Source organism: Macrotis lagotis, chromosome X, assembly GCF_037893015.1.
Source record: "Macrotis lagotis isolate mMagLag1 chromosome X, bilby.v1.9.chrom.fasta, whole genome shotgun sequence".
Lineage (NCBI taxonomy): Eukaryota > Metazoa > Chordata > Mammalia > Peramelemorphia > Peramelidae > Macrotis > Macrotis lagotis.
Genome location: NC_133666.1, coordinates 18924696 through 18936941, shown reverse-complemented (window position 1 = coordinate 18936941; position 12246 = coordinate 18924696). Strand labels below are relative to the sequence as shown.

General features: G+C 39.1%; 1 long non-coding RNA gene across 2 annotated transcripts in view; it reads left to right on the top strand.

Moving 5' to 3' along the window:
* The window catches only part of LOC141499764 (uncharacterized), a 60899-nt gene that overhangs the window by 28907 nt on the left and 19746 nt on the right, over nt 1-12246 (top strand). Inside the window, exons 3-4 of one of the 2 annotated variants that reach the window (XR_012471760.1) lie at nt 1558-1676; nt 1794-2129. This is a non-coding gene — a long non-coding RNA (uncharacterized LOC141499764). Of the gene's footprint in view, nt 1-1557; nt 1677-1793; nt 2130-12246 lie in introns of those variants that run through there. The other variant, XR_012471759.1, reaches the window with a different exon arrangement.

Below are 12246 nucleotides of genomic sequence, written 5' to 3'. Positions count from 1 at the left end.
CACGAATGAGGCATGACACTTCATAATCAATTCCCCAAATTGGTTCCCAGGTATAAATGGGAACACCAGGGAAGCCAGAGCCACCCGGCTGAGACTTTCTAGCCAAACATCATCTCCAGGCTTTGTATTCTGGGGGACCATGGACTTCCAATTGAACAAGCTCCTCAATTCATTGCATTAGCTCGGTGCCATTCCCATCCAGATGCTTACTCAGGGTGCCCATAATGCAACGAGAGCCAGTACTCAATCTAAATAACAGGTTCAAGTCTGGATTTGTCAAAGGGATAATGCTGAGATCTTTTCCAAAAGAATGAGAGGAAGAAAATGAATTCCATGAATCAATGGAGCGGCAGCCTCTGTCTTTGGGGAGTAGTTTTCTATACTGTAATTATAAATTTGCTATTCTCCACATTGTAGGAGTCCTGATCATGAGGAGGGGAAGATAAGGTGGGTGCTGCATGGCTGAGCAGCATTTTACAGGAGAATGACTGCCCCCTGGTCAGTGACAGTGTAGCATAGCGAGTCACTTCCCTCATAAACCAATGAGGACAATGTGCTTAGGTGGCTTGGAGTTTTTCCATAGGCAAGGGTAAGCTGACATATGACTTCAACTCTCTCATCCAGGTCTAGTCATAATGCTCGCATTCAGATTTTGCCTCTGACACTACCTGCTTGGGTCAATTACTTACTCTTCCTGGGACTCAGTTTCCTCCTGTGTAAAATGAGAACATTGGATTAGATGTTTGCTGAGGTTCCTCCCAGTTCTAAGTTTAGGATCCTATTATCTGTTTTCTTTTACAGCTTTTATTTCATTTAATCCCTGAAACAACCCAGTAAGATGGGGAGCAAGACTATATTTGTTACCTTTTTACAAAGGCTCAAACTGAGGCTCAGAAAAAAAGAAAGATATTTAGCAAAGGTCACTTGGTTAATTAATGGCAGAAAAAGGATTTTAGTTTTGGTTTTGTGATCCCACAATAAGAGCTCTTTCCCTTCTACCATTCTGGATGGATGGAGTCTTCCTAAGACTCTTAAGAGTTACAGGGAGGGGGGGTAGCTAGGTGGTGCACTGGATAGAGCACTGACCCTGGAGTCAGGAGTACCTGAGTTCACATCCGGCCTCAGACACTTAATAATTACCTAGCTGTGTGGCCTTGGGCAAGACACTTAACCTCATTGCCTTGCAAAATCCTAAAAAAAAAAAAAAAAAAAAAAAAAAAAAAAAGAATTACAGGGAGGTGAAAGACCATGTGGTCTAAGCACTTCCCTGATATAGGAGTCTTCTCTCCATTGTGACTATGTGGTCATCCAGCCTATTCTTGAACACTTGGACTGACAGGAAATCATTACTTCATACAAAAATCCATTCCATTTTCAGTCAGCTAGAAGTGTTAAGAAATTCTTCTTCAGTTCTGCCTTCTGAGGTCCAGGCTGAAAAATCTAATCTCTCTTCCTCATGAAAGCCACATGAAGGTAATATGGTGCTATGGAAAGAATCTGAGTTTTGGAGTCTGAGGATTGAAGTATGAATCCTACCCTCTCCTGTTTCCTCCCTAGGAAATCTTGGTTAAATCCCTGGTCCTCACTTCCATTCTCTGTAAAATGAAGGACTTGAACCAGATGATCTCTGAGGACCCCTTCTAGGTCTTGATCTAAGATTCTATGTGTGACCTTGGGTAAGTCCTTTCCCCTTTCTGAATCTATTTCTTCAGGCCTGAAGAGAATTGGACAACTAAGCTCCACTCCACTTCTAAATCCTATTCCACCTATTTAGTCTTATTTTTTTCCTCCAGGATAAACATCCCAAATTATTTTCTCCAGCGCTCATATGGAATGATCTGAGTTCTTCACCAGCACGGTCCACCCGTTTGGCGACATCTTTCCCAAAATATGACACCTAGCACTGGATATAATACTTCAGCTTTATCTGATCAGCATCAAATATATTGGAACTACTCATTCCTGGAAGATAAATCTTTTTTAAAAAAAAATGTAGACTATTATTGTATTTACTTTTTGGCCTAGCATGTCACACCATTTATTCAGGATGAGCTTATAGTTCACTAAAATCCTCAGATCTTTTTTTCATGTGCGTAAGTCTAGTCAATGTGAAATTAATTATTTTTTTAACACAGGCACAGAATTTTACATTTTTTGTCATTTTTACATTTTATAATTTTTATGTTTTGTTTATATTTTTTCAATTTTACATCTTACATCTCCCTCATTTTTTTTTTCATTTTTGTCAATGTGGTCTGTTACAGTGTTTTTAGAGCCTGACTCCATCATATCAACCTTCTTGCTATGGTAGTAGCCATCTCAAAAATCATACAACTACAGAATCTCAGAGATGGAAGGGCCCTCCATGGACATCTTCTCCAATCCTTACCTTTTGGAGAATGTCTTCTTGAACATCCATCATAAATACAGTCTTTGCTCAAAGGCCCGCAATGAGGAGGGATTCCATCAGCTGTATAGACAGTTCACCCCATTTGGGAATAGCTATCATTATTAGGAAAGTTTTCCTGAAGTCAAGCCTAAATTAGCCTCTTGTCCCATTTCTCTAAATTAAGCCTTCTGAGCCTGATAAGCCTAATCTTTCTTTCACTGACAGTCCTTCGGCCACTTAAGGTTCACTAAAGTTCATCTTCATGAAAATAAAATAAAATAAACTACAATGACAGTGTTTAGTCTCCACTGAGCTTCCTCTTCTTCAAATTTAGTACTTGTAGCTCTTTCACCTCATCTTTATATGACATAGACTCAAGGTCTTTGACCATACTGATTGCCTTCCAGCTTCTCAGTATCTTTCCTAATAGGCAGTGCCCAGAACTGAAGATCAATTCAATTAATCTCTAGATATCAGCTAGACCTGGGCACAAAAATTCTCTTTAATTTCTCTGGGGTTGAGATCCAGTCTGATCACCATTTACTCCACTTTATCCAATATGTTTCTGAATCATTCTTAGACTACCCATAGTATTGCACTTGTCCTCTCCCCTTCCGCCATGTTCCTTCACCATTTTTTCAGAGTCATGGGAGGTAAGCTGTTTGCAATTCTAGAACACTCTCCTTTGTCTCAAAACCAGCGACTCCAAGTGACCTAGTTGGTATAAGTCTCTGTAGCAGCTCACCCATCCCTGCTGACACTCCCTGCAATGCCAGCACCTGCTGATTTAAATACACCATCTTTGAAAGAGATGAATTTCCTTGTCTCCATCACTAGTGCCTGCAGATAGCCTAAAGCAGAATACATTAGCTAGTAAACAATATGAAATAAGACATACAATATTTACCCAAAGTAGCCATAAAATACATTCCTTTTTTATTATAAATGTACTAGCTAAGGTGAAGGAGTTTGGGAAAGGATCAAAACTTGAAGCCAATAACATGAAATTTAACAGTATGACATGGCTATTAAACATAGAGTCTGCTCCTTGGTTTGGAGAATGGGGCCTTGTGGTTCCTTGAATGCTGCAGTTAATTGGGAGCTCCCATGAGGACATGGACCCTTGGCACCCTCACAGCAGACCTCCCCCACACAGTACTTTGCATATAACAGAGATGTAGAAAGGGATGGAGTGCAGGGAAAGAACTCTGGGCCTGGAGAAAGAAGTGAGTTTGGGGCCTAACATTGCTACTTAGTACCAGAATCATTCTCTATGCTGTGGTTTCCTTAGCTGCAAAAAGGAGAATTTTTTTTTAGGTATAGGGGCAGGGACTGGGGGGGGGGGAGGTAGGGAAGAAAAAGTAGCATCCCTATAATTTCATTTGGGGGAGGAAGCTGCTGGTGGGGGGAGAATCCCTTTATTGATACTAATTGGCAGCTTGGAAAATTGACTGGGGTACTAATAGATTAAGTGAATTGCCCAGAGCGACACAGTCAGTGTGTGTCAGAAAGGAAAGACATGAACCCAAGTCTACCTGATTCCAAGGTTGGTGAAGGAGGAAGAAAGAATTAGGCCTGGGGACGGGATGGACGTGTGACTTTATTGGGATGGGGAACTCCTCAGTGAAAAAACAAAATATCCTCTACCCATGCAAGTTGACCCTTCTCTTCAGGCAAGAGTTGCCTAGAGCACTCAGAGGTCAAGTGACTTGCCCAGGGTCACACAGGTAAGATGCTTGAGACAGTTAGGTGACCTAAAAGATAAAATGCTAGATCAGAAGTCAGGAAAATGCAGTCAAATCCTGCTTCATATACTTCCCAGCTATACGACTCTGGCAAATCACTCAACCTCTCTTGGCCTTAAGTACTCTCATCTGTAAAATGGGAAGAAGAATAATAGCACCTATCTCAGAGTTGAAGTGAATCTCAAAGGAGATAAGAAAGTACCTATGTAAACATCACTTATTATTATGTGTCTAAGTTGGGACTTGAACCCAGGTCTTCTTGGCCCAAAGAGCAGATGCTATATAGCTGTTATCATTATTAAAGTCAACATTTATTAAGCACCTACTAGAGCCTGGCACTGTGATAAGCAGCAAGGAAACAAAGAGAGACCAAAACAGTCAGGGAGCTTCCAGTCTAATGGAAGAAACAGCATGCAAACTGTGACTGTGATGTATGTGCAAATTTATGTATACCCATACACACACAAGATATATATGTGTGTGTGTGTGTGTGTGTGTGTGTGTGTGTGTGTGATACAGAAATATATGTAGTGTATACATATATTAAATACATATGCTTTAAAACATACATATCCATACATATACATTCAAGATAAATCAAATTTTAATAGATATCACCAGATGTAATAGATGTCACTAAAATACCTAGAAAATCTCTCCAGGTACAGAATTCTGGCCACAGAAATCAAAGCAAAGGGAAGTAGATGAGGGACATTTAATTGGTCTTATATCAAGGATGCTTTCAGGTTACCTGCAGTGGATTCACTTACATCTGAATTCTTTCATTTTACTACAAAAAGCAGTGATTTTATCCAACCTTATCAGAGTCTGAAAAACATTAATCATAAAAGAATAAGTAACCAGTTGTTCCCCAACTGTCTGAACTCCATCAAAAAGGATGAGAATTAGATCATAACTGCTACTGTTCTTGGTGATCATCATAATGATGATGTTTGCCCTTCATTGTCAAAAAAGACCATGACATCTGGGAGGTGATATCATGACAAGCAAATGAACTAAATTTGAGAGAGAGGACTGTGCTAAGTCACCAGTCTCACTTTCTCCTCCAGAGCCATCTGGGTCCAGTGGCCAGAAAAGAATCAAGATGACTGGAGATGACCCTGGATGTGAGGCAATCAGGGTGAAGTGACTTACCCAAGGTCACACAGCTAGTAAGAGTCAAGTGTCTGAGGTCAGGTTCGAATTCCTGTCTTCCTGACTACAAGGTCACTGCTCTATCCACTCCATCACCTAACTGTCCAAATGAAGATGAGAGAATAAAATACTCTAATGGACCTATTATCTAATCAATTTAGGGTTCCTTCCAATGATAGATATTATAATCAATCTGTCCCTGTTCATCCTAGGGCACTTCTCCATAATCCTCCTTAAAAAATTAATCAATTTTGCTGTCGTTCAGTCATTTCAGTCTTGCCCAACTCTCCATGACCTCATTTGGGATTTTTCTTGGCAAAGATACTGGAGTGGTTTGTCATTTCCTTCTTTAGCTCATTTTATATATAAGGAAAGTAAGGTAAACAGGGTCAAGTGATTTGCCCAGATTTATACAGCTGCTAAGTGTCTGAGGCTAGATTTGAACTCAGGTCTTCCTGATTTCATGCCAGGTACTCTGTGGCACCAATTAATAATTAATAAATTTGTATTCATTCAAATATTATCTTTATTATTATTATTATTTTACTTATTATTATATTTAAAATTCCCACCTCCACAGGGCTGTTGTGAGCTATAAAACATGCTAACTAGGCAGTCAAGCCATGTTTGGTGGACGAATGAATTACTATATAATTACTATATACTATATAATTCATATATAAATGCACCAAATTTCGAAAACTATTTCAAAGTTTATAAATTAATGGAACCAGAAGGGACCTTAGGATTACTCAAAATAACTAGATTATTTTACAAATGAGGAAACTGAAGCCCAGAGACTAGGAGCAACTTGTCCCCAAGGTCACCCAATGAATCTGATGACTCCAGCCTTGCGATCTCCCGATAAAATCCAGGATACTCTCTGCTGTATGCCTACTGAAATGGAAGCCCTCAAAATCACTTACAACAGCTATGCTTGCACAGTTGAAAAAAGTGAAGCCTGAATAATTTAATTTTAATCCAAATAGATCCTTATCAAAATGGCCCCAGAAAAGAGCTGAAAAGAATACATTACAAATAAAAGAGATGCAAAAACAAGGATCTCAATAAAAATATTTTAAAAGAAGGTCATGCAGATGAAACGAGAAGAATGCATTTTCAGTCTATTGCTTGACTACATATCTATCACCTGGAAAAAATGACAATTGACCCAGGTTCTATGGGGTCCCATATGCTGCCCCAAAATGAAGGAGCCAATTCGCAAATAAAAACCATACCTCCATGCACACAACAGGCTTGAAAAGCAACATCCCCATGACAGCTCTGCTTATGAGGACCCAAGAATTACTGGGAAAATAAATAGAATGTCCCCTTGGCAAAGCTGCAATTTCATGTCTTGTAAACTTCTTTTCATATTACAGCCCCGTTCAAAATAAAATCCAAAGGGACAGGCGCACTCTCAAATTAGACTGCAATAAAATACAGTCGATATGAAAACTAGACTTCATAGAACTGAGCCCTTCTTTAAGAATTCAGAAGGGACTTCAGGCTATAGTAGGGCTGCTACCTCATTACTGTGAGCACCATCACTCACTGTCCAGGCCTGGACTTGGCTCTGGAGAACCATAAAATCGTAGACTCCTAGATTGAAAGCTAGAAGAGACCTCAGAGGCTAGCTAGTCCACCTCCGCTCCCCCCAACCCTACCCCCACTTTTGACAAAGGAGGAAACTGAGTCCCAAGAAGTTAAAAGTGAATTTCTCAAGGTCATACATAGGATCCTGGATCTAAGTCTGGAAGGAACCTCAGAGGTCAGCTAGTTCAATTGCTTCATTTTACAGATGAGGAAACTGAGGTTCAGAAAAGTATAGAGACTTGTTCAGTCACATAGGTATCAAATAGCAAGAGTGGGATTCCACATCCTCTGACTCCAGATACATTGCTCTTTCCAACATACCTCTCAGCACGGTACTACTATCATGACATCTTTGGATACCCCACACCCCCGTTTTCCGCCTTGCTTGATAGAGATGATCAAAGGATCATAGAACAAAGTTATCTCTGTTGTTATAACTCTTCAGATTTTTTTGACATGGGGAAAGGAGACACCTCATTAGAACAGAATATTTAAGACTAAAAAAAATTATGCTGGTGTTTGGATTCCAAGTAAGCCAAAGGGTCTTATGCCTTCCAACCAAGGCAAGAAAATCGTTCGGTGATCAATCAATTTACCCAACAGAAAACAGAAATCAGATGAGTGTGTCTTTAAAGGACCTTGTGTCTCTTCAGTGACAGATGTGATACCAAATATAATAATTAGTGTTATTACTAGGAATCCCATTACCTTCATAATGCTGTGTTCTCTCTCATGCCCTAATTAATGATATGGAAAATAGCACACAGTCACGCCAGCTCCCATTTGCAGCTGGATGCCCAGAAATCAAATCATAATAATTCAGAGATAAGAGCCAACATTTATATAGGGGTTTTAGGATTCTGGAGACTTCTCCGTATATCTGCTCATTTGAGCCTCATGAATGATTACCCTGTGGGATAGGTAGTCTGTGTATTATCCCCATTTTACAGATGAAGAGCAGTATCATATCTCATACACTTCACAGGAAAGTATTTCTGAACTAGACAATCATTTTGTTGCTGATTTAAAAACAAAACAATAACATGAGCCCTGTGATTCCGAATTAGCCTAATTTTAAATCCTGGTTTAACTATTATTTATGTGACCTTGAGCAAATCACTCTCTGGACTTCAGTTTCCCATCTGCAAAATATTGGGAGAGATGATTTCTAAGGTGCTTTCCAGCTCCAAGTCTCAGGTTCTAGCTCTTTCTAACCTCAGACAAATCATTCACTTCAAATTCATTGGTTTCAGTTTCTTCATCTGTAAAAGTGGGAGAATGATCCTTGCACTGCCTACTTCACAGGGGTGCTGAGAGGAAAGTACAATGGATGACTTATAAAACAATTTAGAGTAATCAAGGCGGTCCCTGATTGACTAGGTTGGGATTCTTCCCATGAACCTAGACATACCCACCTCCTTCCTAAGGGGCAGACATCCCAGTGGAGCAAAGTAAGGGCTAACTTTAATTACCCTTGCCACAATGAAATCCATTAATGCACCAAAGTGTCTACTTCCTACAATAATGAAATAGTCCCCAAGTATTTAATTTAACACTTTATGTGATCATGTGACTGCGTACATACTCTGTGCTATAAAGAGGAGGTACAAAGACAAAAAAATGAAATTACCTCCCCGCCCCGCTCCCCCTCCCCAAGGAGATGTGAGTCTATCTATAGGCATATCATATTTCCTCATTCCCATTCATTCTTGGCCATGGCTTCCCAGAAATCCTCCACAAATGATATATGCAACATCCTGCTGGTTATCCTCCCATTTTGACATATTCTGTCATTCCTGACTCTTACTATAATGCCTGGCCAGCTCCTTTTGCAATACATCTGAGGCAGCTAGGTGGCACAGTGAATAAAGCACTGGACCTTGAGTTCAAATCCAGTCTCAGCTATTCACTACCTATGTGTTCCTGGGTAAATCACTTCACCTCTGTCTGCCCCAGTTTTCTCAACTATAAGATGGAGATAATAATCACACCCACCTCTCAGGGTTGTTGTGAATATCAATAATTATTTGTAAAGGACTTAGCAGAGCATCTGGCACATAGTAGGCACTCACCATTACTTTCCTTATGAACGATGGTCAGGCAACATATAACAGTCAACAAAACTCTGATGTATCTCTCATAAACCTAAGTAAGTAGAAGTGATATTCATTTCCATTAAAGGTTAGTTACTAAGGGTCCATCCAGTACTCTGGAAGTGTTCAAAAGAATTGTAGAAGACATAGTTCCTAACTTTCAGGAGTTCAGAGATAAGCAGTAATTCACAGAGTATGGGCTGAAGGGGACAAAATTTGGCCCCCTGTTCGAGAAACTTCAGCAGCTCCTTATTGCCTCTAGGTTAAAATAAGAATTCTTTTGTTTGGCATTCAAAGTCCTTCAAATCCTAGCTTTACATTATCTTCCCAGTTTGATCCCAAACTGCTCCCTTCATGCACTATGAGCTCCAGTCATATTGGTCTACTAGTTCACCTGGCTATATAAACATCACTCCATCTCCACCTCCTTGTCTTTGTATAGGCTCCAGGAAGAAGAAAACTTTCTCCCCTTGGCACTACCCATTAGAATGCCTACCACCCTTCAAAGCTCACTTCAAGAACTGACCTCTGATGACTCAGATTGTTAGTGCCCTCCTTTACTCCAAATCTTCGGTATTTATTTTGTATATATCCTAGATTTTCTCATCTGTGGACATGTTGTATCCCCTCCCAGACAGACTGTAAGCTTCCTGAGAACAGATACTGCTTTACTTTTATATTCATAGCTCCAGTTCTTAGCACAGTACATGTCTAATAAATACTTGCTGATTGATTGGCAGCCAATTCGCAACAAAAAAAAGGATTTGCTTCACTATTAAATCAATTAATGATTATTTTTAAACTAGTACACCACCTACATATGACTAATTAACAAATAGCTTCAAGAATCAGGAATTACTATACAAACATTAAAAAAAAACCTGAGGTGATTTAGTCAATTTCCATAACACCAAGCAATTAAAATAATTTATGTTTTCTTTACAAAAATAATTAGCTTTGGTGATATGTAGACACAACTTCTGTAAGGAAATGAGCAATGTTTGTATGATATACTATGATATCATTCTAATAACAGAGCTTATGATTCTTTCCTCCAATATTTTCCTTTTTTCTCCCAATATTAAAGTTCTCCAAATGTTTCAATTCTCAGAATATTAATGGCAGAGAACTGCGGAACAATGCAAAACTTTCTCAGTGAACTTAACACTAGTGGGGCAGAGATCAGCTTAATCATTCACATTGTACAAAGTAAGTGGATGAAAAACACATCTATCCAAGTGCTTTGGTTGAATCCTTCATTGAGTTAGCCTATCTTCATGGACATTTTGAATAAGACTAAATTTGAATGATAAGTTAGACTGAAAATTAAGGAAGAGGAGGAGAAGGTGATTAGACCAGATTGCAGGGGCAATTATACTGTACTTTTAATGAGCCCAAGCTGTTGGCTGACACAAAAGACCAACTTTTTTAATATCAATCTTCTCTACTATCAGGCTACAAATGATAGGGCACTATCATTTCAGAAACACACACACATACATACATACACAAAATTATAAGGAATTCAGAAAAGCACATGGTGAATGGAAGTAGAATACAGCAAGTGCCCTATCAACGAAGACTTACAAGCATGGAATGTAATTAAAGTCATATAGTGAGAAAGTTAACAATGGATGGCCTCAGAGAACATCACTGATGTCCTTAAGATATTTAAATGATATATTATCTATTGAGGATTCATAGAAGTCATAGATGAAAATCACCTAGTATGAATAAAGAGTCACAATTTGTCCCTGTGAAAGGACTACCTATCACTATGAAATCACAGACCCATGTAGGGATCTAAGTCACTTGAGCTTTTAGTTTTCCTCCCAATTAGAAGTTACTCAGAACATCAAGATGTCTTCTGACTCCTTTTCATTGCCTGTCGATTTTAATCCTGCACTGAAAAGCAAGGAGGAGTCAGCTTCTTCTATCCCACTCCTTCATACTTGAGGCAAGGAGGTCCTTAACCATATTCCACTCTATTCTCACTCTGCTTTAGAATCCAGTTTAGGCCTTCCTTGACCCGTTTACACTGGATAATGCCAAGGTACCAAGAAGTCTTCTAGTCAGAGTCCTCCCTCATTAACCATCCTGGGACTTAAACAGTTAAGCCCTTGCCTTGGGATCGGCCCCATCAATCATTTCACACCTCTAACTTTATTTTTATGGCTGGCTTTAACGGTTATGTCTTCAGTTTTCTGTAAACTCATAAATAACGACACTGAGCCTAATAAACTGCTGCACTCCAAACCAGGAGAATCTGTCTATGAAATTTGAAGATATATTTGAAATTGCCACAGGAAGGTTGATTTCCCCGATAAAGAAGTAATGAAGTGAAACAGGTCATTTATAATAAGCATGGTCAACATCTGTGAGAATCATGGCAAGACAGCATGAAAGGGCATGGCTAATTTTCACATGATAGAATCAAAACTGACAAGAGAGTGGAGGGGCTACATCCTCCTCTTGGGTTTATGGATTTTGCATTGGCAATGGTCTGCCTACCACAAAACCATCAGGCTGGCAGGCCCAGCGCAAATGCTAAGCTCCCAGTGAGAGACTATCATCAGCTAGTGGCCATCTCCCAACTGGAAGTAAGATGTTAGTTAATGGAGAACATCTCTGAAGCTCTACAAGCTCCAAAACATGTCCTTTGGTACTTTGGAAACTGCTAATTCCTAAAACTTTGGTTCCGGCATTAAATTTCCTTTAAAATGATTAGTGGCTCAGGCTGAAACCCTAGACCTCCAAGGGAAAAAGATCCCCAAGAGCGAATAGATTAACAAGTGACTTCTATCAAGCATGCAAAGAAAAGTTAATTCAACTATTACCTAAACTATTTCTAAACAGTAGGAAAAGGGATCCTACCAAATTCTTTCTTTGATATAAATATGCACTTGATATCTAAACCAAGGAGAGACAAAGTAGAGAAAGAAAATTATAGATCAATATCATTAATGAAAATAAACACAAAAATTTTTAATCAAATGTTGTAAAAAAATTTCTGACAGTATGTTAAAAAGATCAAACCATTAAGTTGGATTTATAGCAGGAATGCAATAGTAGGAGAATTTTAAACTTAATATCAGATGGATCATTCCTTAATGTGGCAAATAGTATCTGTGTAAAACCAAGACCCATCATTTCTCCAATAGAGACATGCCAGAAGCCTTTACAGTAAGATGAAAGATAGAGTAAATATGTCTATTATCAGGACTATTACTTGTATAGTTTCAGAAATTCTAGTTATGGCAATAATTGA